The sequence below is a fragment of the Mandrillus leucophaeus genome, unplaced genomic scaffold (genome assembly GCF_000951045.1).
Source record: "Mandrillus leucophaeus isolate KB7577 unplaced genomic scaffold, Mleu.le_1.0 Scaffold119, whole genome shotgun sequence".
NCBI classification, from domain to species: domain Eukaryota; kingdom Metazoa; phylum Chordata; class Mammalia; order Primates; family Cercopithecidae; genus Mandrillus; species Mandrillus leucophaeus.
In genome coordinates, this window is record NW_012100209.1 from 227,504 (window position 1) to 239,997 (window position 12,494).

The window sequence follows — 12,494 nt, forward strand, 5'->3', positions numbered from 1 at the left end:
AGGACCCAAGGGAAGATTACAGAAGTGTTGGAGAAGAAATTTCAGCCTTGGGTCAGAGAGGGTGAGCTAGGGTTCTACTTGGAGTGGCTAATTTTATGTCTCATTCTGGCTATGGTGCCTAGTTCCAGTTGTTAGGTCAAACACCAGTCCAGATGTTGCTGTGAAGGTATTTTTGTAGATGTACTTAATGTATACAATCACTTCACTTTCAGTAAAGAAGATTACTCTTGATAATGTGGGTGGACCTCATCTAATCAGTTGAAGGCCGTAAGAGCGAACATGAGGGTTCCTAGGGATAATTAAAAAAAAAAAAATCTCTCTCTCTGTTTATATATTTTTAATTACAGAAATTAATATATAATATATATTTCTATGATTATAAATATATAACAAATATATATCATATTTCTGTAATTAAAAAATATTTTCTGCAACCTTCTCAATGCCTGTTTTTAGCAATGCTTCTGTTCTTATTCAGTAAACCTCTTTAAAAAAACCAAGAGATATGTGTGCATATTTTGGACACAGTCACTTGGGAAGAAATCAGGAGTCTAGCTTTTCTGAAGAGGGCCTTTGGGGAAGCAGAGCCCAGCTCCTGGAGCGTAGGGAAAGAAGAGGGATGGGAGGTGTGTGCTCTGGCTACAGAATGATAAAGCCCTGCTCTAAAGAAAGAGCCACTTAGTTTTTCAAAAACCTCCTTTTGCCACACTTCTCGTTCCCCTTAAATCATCAGATCTATTAACCAAAAGCCAAGCTGCTCTTCAGGGATTTGTTTTTCAGTTTAAAAAAGTCTTTTCCCATCCCAAAGCTGTTCCATATGTGTATCAAGGAGCTATCAACTTGAGTTCACATTCTTGTGATCACATTCCTGGGGGGACAAACCACAGGACAGAAAACAAAATATTTATGGCAATTTTCCTTGGAAATCAAGTGGAAATTTTCAGGGGACTCTGTTCTGCAAACATGTAGCAGTTGAAGGTACCGTTGGGAATTGGGCCAATTTTGTACCTGCCTCCTCTCTGGGTGCCATCTTTCTCTCAGCTCTCCCCTCAGGCCCTCCCCTTCTCTCTTCCCTAAGGCCACCCGACATGCCCTTTTGCTCCTTCAGCTTGCTGTAATCAGCCCCTCTATACCCACCAATGTCTGGACAATCCTCTCCTCCCCCATTTCCTCCTTGAACCGTCAATCTTTTCTTGACTGTAGCCCCAAAGCCTTTGACTGGATTCATCACAGTAATGTATAAATACACCACTGCTAATGTGCTAGCTTCCTTCATCTAATTCCAGGAGTTACCTAGCCCCATTAAAAACCCTTGGTCCTTACTTACTTCCTAATGGAGATCTAGGATGGGAGCTGTCGCCTCGCAAATTCCAGTCATCCACTGGTGTGCAGGAGCTACCTCCCATGGGCTTATGAGAACTGGTAGTTAAATATTCAGAAATTTTGTGAGTTGGTCATTAAACTGTTGGTCATTTGAAATTATTCATTGTGAGAATATTTGTCCCCTTGGAAATTGGTAAATACCACAAATCAGAGCTTTATTTTTAATTCAGAGAGCGAGCTTACCAATATATCACTGCACTAACTCCTCATGGGCTATAAAGTGTCGAAGTGAAGTGTCACAAACAAATTTCACCAGTCACAGGGTGCGGGGTGTGAGTTGGAAATTGAAGTGGAAGAACTTCTTACCTCCTGTGTGGACAAGAAGTGCTTTTATCGTTTTTACCTTTTGTCTTCATTAAATTTTATGATTCTTTTTATGACTTTAATTTATGATTATGACCTGCCATGTATTTCTTGTTTAAATAACCCTGTAATTGTTTCCTTCCCCTTTGGGAAAGATGATGTGTTTTATAATAAGAGAAATATTTTAGGAACAACTACCACAATTAAAATTAACATATGCCAGGGTGAATCGTGGGACACCAAGGAAGACATGTTTTGGTTTATTGAATGTTAACTGGGTCTGAAGGAAACAACTGAAAGGTCAAAATGAGCCTGGAACACTTGTTTATTGAGCATCCAAAGAGAACCTCTCAGAGGTGGAGAGAGGTCAAGGCCAATTCTATTTTTTTAAGGCTTCTAGAATATAAAAAATGTGAGAAATGCCTTGTATATAGAAGGAGCCCTTTAAAAGGATGAGAGGTTGAGTTCTGGAGGAGCAGACATTCGTTTTCTAGAATCTATCATGGTTAGAACATAAAAACAGTGACTTTTTGTAGAATAACCATTGGCCTGTCTACCGCTTCCCAGACTGTAGGCTCCCTGAGGACCAAAACTATATTCCACGCCTGTAATTCCAGTCTCTGGCATAGTGCCAGGCACTGAATCAGTGCTTCCATAAATGATGGTTTAAAAAAAGAAAGGTATGAAGGTATGAATGAATGAATAGAAAGGGCAAGAGAGGACGTCATGTGATGCTGAAGTTGGTGAGGTCTCCCATCTCCAGTCAGTGGTTCCTAGACTTTGAATTTCATAGGTGAGTGTGCATTTTCAAATAATTTTGAAGACTGATATAGGACTTCCAGACTTCTTATTTTGTCAAATAAGTCAATGGCTACTATCCCCTACGACTAATGTTTTATTAAGAGAAAAATATTTTAATATAAAAATTAGTAATTTTCTAAGAACAGAGATAGCAACTTTCTATTGATATCTATTGATAAATATATTGATATCCATCTATATTTTATACCTTTGGATATGTCTTTGGCATATATCCATGCTGGGTATTGGAGAACTTGAATCTTGAGGCTCTCATCCGAGTCCAAAATCATTTTTAATCAGCCCTGCTTCTGATTAAAATAGCAAAGAAAAAAATTAGGTAATAATCATAGGCACCACTTATTGATTGTCTACTCATTATGTGAATATAGATTATTCATTGTTTGGCATATGAAGCAACAAATTTGAAAGCCATCAAGGAGGTGTATGAGACTGGGCCACTCGTTGAACATCTGCAAATCAAGTATGGTCTAGCCTTGGATTCTGAAGATATTGGTAGATGGGAGGGACAGTTCTGCTTCTTCTCTGCCCTTTGGGTTTATATGGATAAAGTCATCTTGGGTAATCTTAAATTTGAGGATTTCTGAGGGTTCTCAGGGTCAGCGTTATGCACAAAATGCACTTGGAGTTAGAGGTTAAAAACATCTTAGTCCTGGCAAAATGCCTCGGGGGCAGTGGGAGATCAGGCTGGATGACTAAGGTCTGCTTTAAGAGTGTGGAATGCTGGGTGAAGGAGAACAGACTGAAGTTCTCCATATGATTAGAAACATCAAATACTGCTTGTTGCTTTTTTTTTCTTTTTTAAAAAAGGTAACATGATAAATGGAAGTCTTCCACTCTGTATAGACCCAGCTTTCTAATGGGATGGTGCCCGTTTCCTTCAAATCTCAGCATGTGCATCTGGATCACCAGACCCAACTGCCAAGAATGGGATGGATTAGCTTGAATTCTTTGGCCACTGAGTTCATGCATCCTGGAGTTTAGGGCCTGAGTATAACTTCTGTGAGAGAGAGAGGATTGCTTTGAGCCTCTTTCACTCAATTTTGTCTTTAAAATTTCGGGAGAATTATTTTCCAGACAATGGGTGGGACAAGCCAGTGTGTTTAGTAGCCATCCCATTAAAAAAAAAAAAAAAAGAAGCTTTTTGCAATAGGAACAAATGGAGTGAAATTATTTGTGTGATTTGAAGAAACTGCTTATTTCTGGGCTGGCTGATGCAAAACAGTTTACATCCTCCTATGGTGATTTTATCCCCCAAGGAGAATATTACTTACCTTTACTGACAATACTTTAAAAATATTCTCATTTCAAACTCAGTATGAATAGCTGGAAATTGACATGTGGCTGTGTGATTCTCTTGGGAGTTCAGATCCCCTAGATGAAGTACAGGAGGGAAAAGATACAAAAAAATGACAGCTTTAATTTCAGTAGTGCACTCATCATGAGTGCACATCAGAATTGCACCTTGTAGAACTCTTTGTGATTTTGAATCTTAAGTTTCTCATTAGTATGATCAGTTTGATCAAGCCTACATATATTTTTAAAATTACTATTTTCTTCTATTATTCTTCAGAGCAGCAATTGGCATGTTTTATTTGAAAATTAGAATGAGTTGAGGCAGGGAGCAAAGCCCAAAGTGGGGCTTCTTTCGCCCCAAAGTGTGATGAAGATTCAATGACTAATTCTTTAAGACAGTAATGTTGAGATCTTGGCCACAGGATGGATCTCTCAAGCTGTCCTGTCAGGCAGTCCTGAGTGTAACAGGCTCAGTGACCACAGGCAAGGGTGACTTTATATACAGATAGACAGAAGGTTGTGGCCATGCAGGCAACTCTACCTGGTGCCTGGAATTCTTCATGCTCAGGAGATAGGGATTTCATGATGATGTTTGATCTAGAACACTTGACATATAATTGACCAAGCAGAGTGCAAGAGAAACCCAAGTAGAATGAGTGGAGGGCAGAGGAGAAAGACCCTGGGGACAGCATGGCCGAGAGACTGGGCAACCCTCCCCTGAGTTTTAGACACACAGGAGGACTAGCAGGGTCAGAGGAGGGAGCTGTGGGCCACCAGGAGCTCTTGTGAAAGTTACCTTCTGATTCTGCCCCTTGCAGAAAATGCCCCTGACCACAGCCCCTCTTCCGCGATTTCTCTTTAATAGTGATTAAATGTGTTAGCCTGAAATATCATCAGATTCCTAGGTGGGTTCTGAAGTAGGAGCAAAGAAGGAAAATCTGAATTGTTTTGCTAGAGGACTTGTAGAATAATCTGTTATTCTTGGTAATACACTTTTAGACTTTTCCTATAAGATGCCAAGTTTGTGATCTAGTTTTAAGTCCTTTTTAATTGACCCATCTAATAATATTCCAGGCCCAGCAACATAGCTTTCACAAAACACAGAATTCTAAAATGTTACAGAAAGAAAATTCTTAGTCATCATCTGGCCCAGAGGTTTTTGAAGTGTTTTCTTTTTTTTTCTTTTTAAAGCAGTGGAAGCTTTGCTTCAAAAAGAAACCAAATGAAAAAGTCCAACATAAAGTCATTAGAAAATGGAGCAGCTGTGGTTAACCCCAGTGGTTCTTCTGAAGTAGTTGAGAAAAGAGGATGAAATGATTTGCCTAGGGAGTGATTCAGCAGCCCCCAGAATCATGGATGCTGCTGCTCAATTCAACACTGTGTTCACGGCACCATGTGGTGTTAAATAGTGAACTGACAAACAGTCCACAAGTCTGAGCTGGAGAACTGCTGGTGTGAAGGTTTAGTATGGTGTTGCTATTGTAAAGCTACAGAATATTTAGTCAGTATGTGTTTTTGTATACAGAGGAGGGAAAGATGAAACCTAGGATGGGGAGTTTTCTTCTAGACCTGATTCTGGGGACATTGAGAGGACAAGAAATGCTTTCATATAATGGTGATGTTTCATTTTTGTTGGTTGGTACTCACAATGTTTTATACTTTTTGTACATATTAAAGAGTGTGGACAACATTGGTGTACAGTTTAAGAATAAAAGTATGAACATCCATGTATCTACCCCCACCCTGCTGAAGAATGACAATATTTCCAATAATATTGAACATCCCTGTGTGTGCCCTGGTCCTATTAAATCCTCTTGCCTCCTCTAGCCACTATGATGAATTTTGCATGTATATATATTTGCTTTTCACAATAGTTTTAATGCCATATCTGCATCTCTAATCAATCTGTTGTTTAGTTTTGTCTGTATTTAACTTCACAGAAATGGAATCACTTATCTTGCTTCTTTTGGTCAACTTCATATTCTAGACCATTTATATCATTGTAGAAAGTTCTGTTGGGCTGCATACCTCTAGATAGTCGTCTGTGATGTTCAGTGGAGATTTATCCACGATGTTGATCATTAGCATGTATTGCTGTATAATGTTCTACTGTTTGAATAACCACAATGCATTTATTCATTTTATAATTGCTGGATATTTGGTATATCCAAATATACCATTAGAGCATCCAATTAGGAATCCAATTCCATCTCCCCAGATGCTCATTTCCACTAAAATTACCTAGTTGAATCTGCATTTTTGTTTTTTTCAAGGAACGGACCAAGCTATGCTAAACAATTTCTCAGAGTTAAATAACCAACAACATACTCCAACAAAATACTTCTGTTACTCCAACAAAATACTTCTCCAACAAAATACTTCTGTTAATAGTGTACCTGTCTTTTTTATCCAACAAAATACTCCAACAAAATACTTTTTTTTTACTCCAACAAAATACTTCTGTTAATAGTGTACCTGTCTTCTGGTGCAAGAACTTCTCTAAGGTTTACACTCAGGAGTAGACATGCTGGGTAAAGCGTGGGAACATGTTCAAATTTTACCGGGTAATAACTAACTCCCTATTTATTTGATGTCGTGTGCTTAGAATTGGATTAACACAATCCAATTACATTAAATGCAACCCTTGGCTCTAGACACACTATCATCAGTGGAACAGGCAAGGTCGGTTGGTCGGTCTGTCTATCTATCTATCTATCTATCTATCTATCTATCTATCTATCTATCTATCTATCTATCTTTCTTTCTTTCTTTCTTTCTTTCTTAGTGAACATACCATTCAACCAAGAATAGATCTTTGCCAATTGCTTAATAATTATTTGTGTCATCTTATGCTTTTGCTTCCTCAGTGGAGGTAACCACTATCCTGAATCTCATCATTTTTTCTTAAAAAAGAGTTATTTTCACATAGATGTATGTGGTAATATGTATGTGGTAATTATGATGTTAACAAATTAAGCCTTAGCAGCTTAAAACGACAATGATCACTTATTATCTTATAGTGTCTGTGGGTCAGGAATTCAGAGAAGGAACATTTGGGTTGCTTGTCTTTGCTCCACAATATCTGAGGTCTCATCTGAAGGCTTGACTGAAGCTGTAGGATCCACTGCCAAAGTGGCTTACTCACATGGCTGGCAAGGTGGGGCTGGCAAGGGCTGGCAAGTTCCTTCCTCTCCATGTGGGCCTCCATGTGGGCTTCCCCACAGGGCTATTGAGTGTCTTCATTACATGACAGTTTTATTGAGGGGTTCAGCCATTATTTCTCTTAGCCTAGATTCCACTTTAGGGTGTAACATGATGCAAGTCATAACTTTTCTTCATTTTCTTCAAGATATATAAAGGTCTTGAATTTTCGGTAAAATCTAAACTATTCTTGTGGTGATGATGACAGCAGTGGGTAGTTCATCCTTTTTTGCTAATAAGTGGAATGAGGGAGCCAGTTTCTCATGGTTGGTGGAGGTTACAGGGAATACTGTGGGCTCACAAATCACTGCTGCTAGCCAAGTGACACTGGCCACCAAGTTTGAACTCTGGATGAAATAAACATCAAGACATAGAGTAAGAAAGAATAACACCCCCATGCATTCGATTAAAAAATCCCTTCTTGCACACCAGTTCAGTTGTTTCCATAAAAAACCCAATATATCAATGAATAAGATTATTTTATATGTTTAATATGCAATGTCTGAAAATCCAGGGAATATTTTGTCTTGGATTTCCAGCTTCATTCTCTAAAAACACATACATCACTTAGCCATCTGAATTAGGGATCCAGGTGCGTTCCAATCCAACAAACAAATTTCCGTAAATTATTTTACAAATGTTTGAAGCCACAAGAGCCTATAAATACAGCCAAGTTGATGTTTAAAAGAAATCTCTAGGCCCCAGGAGGGTAGCTACTATGTCTTTCTAGTTCTTCATCATGCTCTCTGGTATTTAGCTTAGTGCCTGGCACATAGTAGATGCACAAAATAATTGGATTACTAAATTATTATGTACTAAAAGAGTGCCTTGGAGTTTTCTTTCTATTTATGGCTATGTGTATTAAGTGGAGCTATTGGGCTTTATATCTTACTTGTCAATACCACCAATGGTTATTTAACTCTGAGAAATTGTTTAGCATAGCTTGGTCTCTTCCTTGGAAAAAACAAAAATGCAGATTCAACTAGGTAGTTTTGGTGGAAATGAGCATCTGGGGAGATGGAATTGGATTCCTAATTGGATGCTCTAAGAACGTTCATGCTTGAATTCTTCTGGGGTGAGAGAGTATCACCCTCCAGATCTTAAGAGTTCTTAAAAGGGAGGTGTAGTATTTCAGAAACAACCCTTTCAAGCCTTAATGCCTTTCATCAAAGGCTTTTAAAGCACTTTGCCTTTAACAGGGCCCATGCCTACCTCCTGCCCAGCTTATACACATGCTTCCCTTTGAGGTCAGTGGAGGCTAATAGTGCTGAGAAAACAAGCGAGTGCATGCAGTGGTAGTAGAGGCTGCAACCTTGTCGTATTTCAGTCTTGCATGTGAGTGTGCACCTGAGACTTCAGAGAAGTCAGCAGAGGCCAGAAGGAAATTAAGCATGAGCACCAAAGAAAACCAGATGCCCAATGAAGGGACCTCAGGTCTAATAATTGGAGCCCTCTCAAAATGGAACAGTTTACCACTGGAGGTAGTGAGGTCCTCATTCTTGGAGAGACTCAAGCTGAGGCTGACTCACCACTTGGTGGCAATGCTGCAGTGGTGGGGGCGAGCAGGACCCACATGCGAGATAGGGGAACCAGTTTATGATCTATGAGAACTCTTACCCTCCATGTCTGAGTCTATAAAGTCAATTCTGCCTCTCCTTTCTGGAATGGGCCATCAGAAATCTCTGATTTACTTGGACTCTCACCTACTCACATTTCTCCTGCTACTCAAGTTTAGTGAGAAAGAGGCAAATGACTCCCATTGCCAAAAGTCTAGCTGGAATCAGATAGGAGTTCAAAAAGGAGCTTCCAGAATAGGTTTTGGGACTAGGGCATACTCACCACTGATGTTCTCAGCGAGGACCCTAAGCCCAGAGGAGTCTGAATCACCAGTGACTTGGTTGGTTTCCTACTGTGTGCTTGTCAAGGCAGGACATGGGCCTGGTAGATTTTATCATGGTTAATCAAGTCATTAACTGTCAGTGTTGAGTTTTCTTGGCCATCTGTGTCTGAATGTGTTTGCTTCAGGGGAATAACTGTGATTGCTTAGTCTAGTGAGTGGTTCTCAAACTTTTGCAGGCATAAGAATCGCCCTGAGGGCTTGTTTCAAGACAGACTGCTGGGCTCCACCCTCAGATTTTCTGATTCAGTGGGTCTGGGGTGCAGCCAGATAATTTACCTTTTTAGCAGATTTCCAGGTATATTAGTTTTCAATTACTGCTGAAACAAATTACCACAAACTCTGTGGTTTAAAACAACACAAATTTATTATTCTACAGTTCCGGAGGAGGGCAGAAGTCCAAAATGGGTCTCACCGGGCTAAAATCAAGGTGTTGGCTGGACAGAATTCCTTTCTGGAGGCTCTAGGGGAGAATCCATTTCCTTACATTTGCTGGCTTCTAGACGCTGCCTGAATTCTTTGGCTCATGGCCCCTTTTCATCTTCAAAGCCAGCAAAGGCTGACTGAGTCTTTTTCAGATGCCGTCTCTCTGGTTCAGACTGTCTGCCTCCCTCTTCCTCATTTAACAATCCTTATCTTTACACTGGGCTCACCTGGATAATACAGAATACTATCTTTATTTTAAAGCAAAATTACTAATAGCCTTAATGTCATCTGCAAACTTAATTCCTCCTTGTCATGTAACAATATATTCACAAATTCCAGGGATTACGATGAGGACATCTTTTGGCAAGGGTCATTATTGTGCCTGTCACACCAGGTGATACTGATGTTAAAGGTCTAGGGACCACACACTGAGGACCTCTGGTTTAGTGATATGAGGGACTGCCTAGAGGGTGCATAGTTATTGGGAGAATTGTTTGTCAACAAAAGTGAGCAAGAACGTGAATGTCTTATGGAAAATTGGCATTTTGTATAGTTTAAGATTTTATCAAACTATTATGGAAAATACTACTTTGTAAAATGTTAATCCCAAGATCCTTGTGGATATCCAGACTGAAGGACCAAAGGCCGATTTCTCACGACTCTAGCACGCTGCCCTTCTGTCGTCCCCCATCAGTCTCATTCACCACCCACACCTGATTGGCTTTGCTCTTGTGATGGTCACTACCTGCCATATTGTTCTCTTGCTCTTTACCTAGTGAGACCCTGCCCCTTTGGTTTGACTCCTCTCCTGGCCATGATGCCTTCTCTGATTGCTCTACTTGAAAATTATCTTGTTTGCCAGTTTACTAGATATTCTCACACATGAAATCATTTGGTTCCCATAACAGTGCCATGAGGTGGGCAGTCTGTCCATTTCATAGAGAGAACAAGGCCACAGCAAGTTTGAATGAGCTGCTCAGGTTCACCCAGCACTCACAGGTCTGGGACTTGGCCTGTAGTGCTGTGAGTCTGAATCCAAGCTTGTCCAGCTTGGATGAAAGATGGACATTTCAGGGGAACTCCCAGCTGGTGAGTTCCTGGTTAACTGACCAAGTCTTGGCCTCAGGTGAGCAGCATATCCTCTGGAGGACCTGACTTTCTCTTTAAGTTCTTTTCTTGTCCATCTATGTCCAAGGGCAATTCTCTCTTGTTATGGTGCTCTTTATTGGGTAGCTTAAAAAAAAAAAAAAAAAAAAAGAAGCCTCTCGTAAATGAAACTAGAGTTCCTTGCTTAGGAGTTTAACTTGTCAAATACAAATGCTGTCATTTTAATTATTATGTGCAACTGAGATGAGCTGCTGTCGTTCACAGCTTCTTTCCTGGAGTTTTAAGGAAAGAGACTCTTGGATAATGAGAACCAGGATTTAGGAAGAAGGTTTTTTTTTTTTTTTAAATCAGACATTAATAGCAGTGTGTTTTCTGTGATCTGTAAACCTTGTGTACCATGACACAGGTGGTCATTTCTTTTACTTTAAAGAAAATAATCATATGGCTGAATCTGGTCTGGGTGAAAGGTTATATGATTAGATTAGGTCCATGGGATAGGAGAAGCAAGAAGAGGGGCAGAGACCTATGAAAAATTATAGCCTTAGGGTACTGATTTTGTAAAACAAATGTATGACTAGATGGTGATTCAGCCCATATTTTTTTTTAAGCAAGTATTTAATTTACTGTTGGGTGAATGAGAGGGAAAACAGTGAATGAACATGGGATTAAGACATAGACCCTTACACCTTTTAATCTTTCCTATCACCTGTCATCCCTGGAAAACTCCCTGAGCTCTCTGCATTCATTTTCTTGAGGCTGTGGATGGATAGGCTGGGACTGATGTTTACCTGCCTGTTTGGAAAGCTTGTTGGGTCAGTTCCCCTGAGTGGTCATGAGACAGTGCCCAGCCCAGCAGGTGTGTCCCTAAAGTGCATCTGTCATCAGAAAGGGAATTCCTCCTTGTTGCAAATGAAGTGTGATTGCTTGTCAGGTGAGTGAGCACCCGTGAGCCCTGGGTCCCTGCCAAACTTGTGTGGGTTTGGGCTGTTGGAAATATTGCGGGATGTAAGGGAACATTCCTCTGTTAACCCGGGGAGTGAAAATTCACTATAGTGTGATTAATACAGTGATGAAAGATGTATTTCCTTCATATTCTTAGTTGATACTTTGAACGTTCAGAAGAAATGTTAAATTCATTGATGAAAATATAAAAATTTAACAGTTCTTAATGTACTCCACCATGTCCTTAAGCACTGTCAGAACACAAAATTAACATGTTAAATTGCCTCCTGAGTAACAGCCAACAAACATCCTCAAAATAGGCTTCTTAATATTTCACTGGTTACTAAATCAAGATATTTCTAGAACAAGAGACCCAGTTTAAAGATCAATAGGGAGTAGTAACATTGTGAGATGGTGTCCTCACTCCGCCATGAAGATACGATGATGATAAAGAAAATAAAATAATTCACATTTATGAAGCGTTATATACACATATTACCACCTTTAATCCTCATGACAACCCAATGAGGTAGGTGCTATAATAGTCCTCATTATACTAATCAGGAAACTGGGGCTTAGAAAGCTTAACAAACTTGCCCAAGGTGACCCAGCTAGTGAGTTCCAAAATTGAGATTCAAACCACCAATCATTCAAGAAACAGTACCTTATTTAGTTTTCTTTATTTTATTTTTATTTTATTATTATTTTCTGAATCAGGGTCTGGCTCTGTTGCCCAGGCTGGAGTACAGTGGGGCAATCTCGGCTCACTGCAACCTTTGCTTTCCAGGCTCAAGCTATCCTCCCACCTCAGCCTTCTTAGTAGCTGGGACTACAGACGTGTGCCACCACGCCCAGCTAATTTTTGTATTTTTTGTAGAGACAGAGTTTCACCATAATACCTAGGCTGGTCTTGAACCCCTGGGCTCAAGGGATCCACCCACATTGGCCTCCCAAAGTGTTGGGATTACCGGCATGGCCACCGTGCCCAGCCTTATTTAGTTTTCTTATACTGCCAGGAATCGTCACCTATTTTCTTCCTTCTTTATTTCTTTCCCTCTCTCCCTCCCTCCCTGCCCACCTCCCTCCCTCCCTCCCTTCCTTCCTTCCTTCCTTCCTTCCT